The sequence below is a fragment of the Oryctolagus cuniculus genome, chromosome 12 (genome assembly GCF_964237555.1).
Source record: "Oryctolagus cuniculus chromosome 12, mOryCun1.1, whole genome shotgun sequence".
Classification (NCBI taxonomy): Eukaryota; Metazoa; Chordata; class Mammalia; order Lagomorpha; family Leporidae; genus Oryctolagus; species Oryctolagus cuniculus.
Genome location: NC_091443.1, coordinates 60,989,660 through 60,992,306, shown reverse-complemented (window position 1 = coordinate 60,992,306; position 2,647 = coordinate 60,989,660). Strand labels below are relative to the sequence as shown.

Here is a 2,647-nt window from a genome sequence, read left to right as displayed (position 1 = left end):
ACTAGCATGTGAAGCAAATGGTAATTTAGCTTCTAGATTGGGGAGGTATTATAAATCCTTGAATGCCACCCACTGAACTGTGGACTCTGATGTCCAGGATATGGGATTCCTCAACTCTACTTTCAGAATTTTCCTCAACTTTGCTTCAGTCAGACCTCTTTTCCTTTCACCCTGACCTCCACTCCTTACCATTTCAGCCTGACCCTACTGCATACCCTCTCTCGTCTTCCTGAATAGTGCTTCTCTTTTGTTTTATCTGATATTCATTTCATGCCAGTTTTTTTTTTAAGCTCTCTGTACAGGTTTGTAGTCCATGGTGTGCTATCCTGGTATGTTGCCACAGAAGAAAATTTGGAAATGGTAGTTAGGTTTTCTCTATTTAGGCTTTATTTAAGCCTTCTCTATTCCATTAAAATGCTTAGAATATTTGAGCACCTTCTCTTGCACTTGAGAATCCTCTGCAGTTCTGTCATGAGGTCTGCAAGCAATTCAGGCTTTATTCATTGACACTGAGCATTGCTTTATTCTGTGTAAATTCATTATCATAAACACTTATGTAAGTTGTATGTATAACACAGAAGGGAGGGATAGATACTTTTTGTTCTTAAATGAGGAATATATTCTTGATTATCATTGTTTTACCCAAATCAGACCATTGAAGAGCTGTGTCTGCACTATAAGGCTGCTTCAGATGATTTCTAAGATAACAGTAGTCCATGAGCATGGATCAGAAAGAAAATTACAGATCCCCTTTCACTAAGAATTTAACATTTCTCTCAATCAGAAATAAGGCACTAAGCCAACAAAAGTTTCAACAATCCCTCTGAATTTGTGCTGAATAGAAATTGCAGATATTTTCATGGTTATATATTTCTCACAATATCACTTAAGCTCATCACAATTTTGAAACTATGGTAGTTATTACGTCTACCACTATATACTGATGTATGGCAAGTTAAAAACACATATTATGTAATAATTTTAAGATTTAAAATGTTTTACTGTATTTAAATGTAACTGGACTTTTTGCATTTCTCTGTATTTTATGCCATACACTTAAAAATGTCATTCTCAGAAGGGGTCCATAGATCTTACCAGACTGTGCATGGCACACAAAAGTTTACAAATGATGTAGTAGGTGATATTTTGAATTCCAGTTAGAGTAATAGATGGATGGATAAACAGACAGACAGACAGATACTAGCACCTTAAAAAAAGACTTCCTCCTTTTCTTCTCCTATTTTCCCAAAGCAGAGTATCATCCATCAGTAGTAAATATTCTTAAATTGTTGATAAGTATAGTCACAACATCAGGCATATTTTTCGTAAAAATTGTTTTCTACTTAGCTAAATGATCATGCTTTATGATGATCACATGCAAAATGCTCTAGCCCAGAGTGGAGATTTATTTACCTAGAGCCATCTTGTAAATGTTAATAAATAATATCATATTTAATAACATATTTTCTTTATTGAGTATGTTTTTAGGGAAAATGCTAACAAATAATTTCTGTGAAAGAGATTTATCAGTTTACCTCTTGATTTGAATATTTCCCAAAGCAACTATGTTTTGAATATGTAAATATGTATGTGTATATATATTTTATACACACAGGTCTATATTTATGAATACATATGTGGACATACATACATAATCAAGGTTTTATCTACTATGAAGTTGTTTTTACTAATGCTGTTCTTTAAAGCTAAGACTGAAAATTGAAGTTTCTTTCTACTTTAAAGTTAATATTCTTTTTTTAAAAACAATTTATTTATTTGAAAGGCAGAGGTAGAGAGAGAAAGCGAGATCTTCCATCTACTGGTTCACTCCCCATATGGCTGCAATGGCCACAGCTGGGCTGATCTGAAGCAAGTAGTAGCTCTTTCCACGTCTCCCACATTGGTGGCAGGGGCCCAAGCACTTGGACTATCCTAGACTGCTTTCCCAGGCACATTAGCAGGGAGCTGGATTGTAAGTGGAGCAGCTGAGACTTAAACCAATGCCATATGGGATGCCAGTGCCACAGTAGCAGCTTTATCCACTATACTACAGCACCTGCCCCAGTGATAATATTCTCCAGTTATAAGTAACTCTCCTATCAACTTGTATTTTAAAAAGAAAAATTATAAATTTTATAAAATCTTTACTAATTAATTACTTTTGTCTCATTAGATCATATAATTACCATGTCACATTGAAATTCAGTCATCATTGCTTCTCGGCCTTTTGGCTAAGATCAAGTGTAGGAATTCAGTCATCAGTTCCTGAAACACTACTTTAAAAAGAGAGTAAAATTCTGGGTGTTTTAAAAATTACTTCCCAAATAGATTACTTCTTACACGCAAATGTATTTATCTTTCTCCATACGGCCCTTGAATTTTGTTCCTTTGTCACAACTCCAAATGGAGAGAGATGTTCCTATCTTAGCTATTTATAAAGCCTTCTTGGACTACCTTTTATTTATCCCATCCAACAAGTATCTTTCAAAAAGTTCATTTTATTTCCTATGATCTTTGCAGATATTAAGTATCCTTGAGTGTGCTATCCATTACTGTGTTGCTGGAATAGTGCTAGTTATACTCATTTATGTTGGTATATCTCTAGTAGGGCTTGTATGTCAAATGTTGCCTATAAAATGCCAGTTGT

The 2,647-nt window shown here is 34.5% G+C and overlaps 1 pseudogene; it reads left to right on the top strand.

Annotated features, from left to right (window-relative positions):
• Window positions 1-2,211: 2,211 nt before the first annotated feature.
• Window positions 2,212-2,367, top strand: LOC127484085 (U2 spliceosomal RNA; annotated as a pseudogene).
• Window positions 2,368-2,647: the final 280 nt, after the last annotated feature.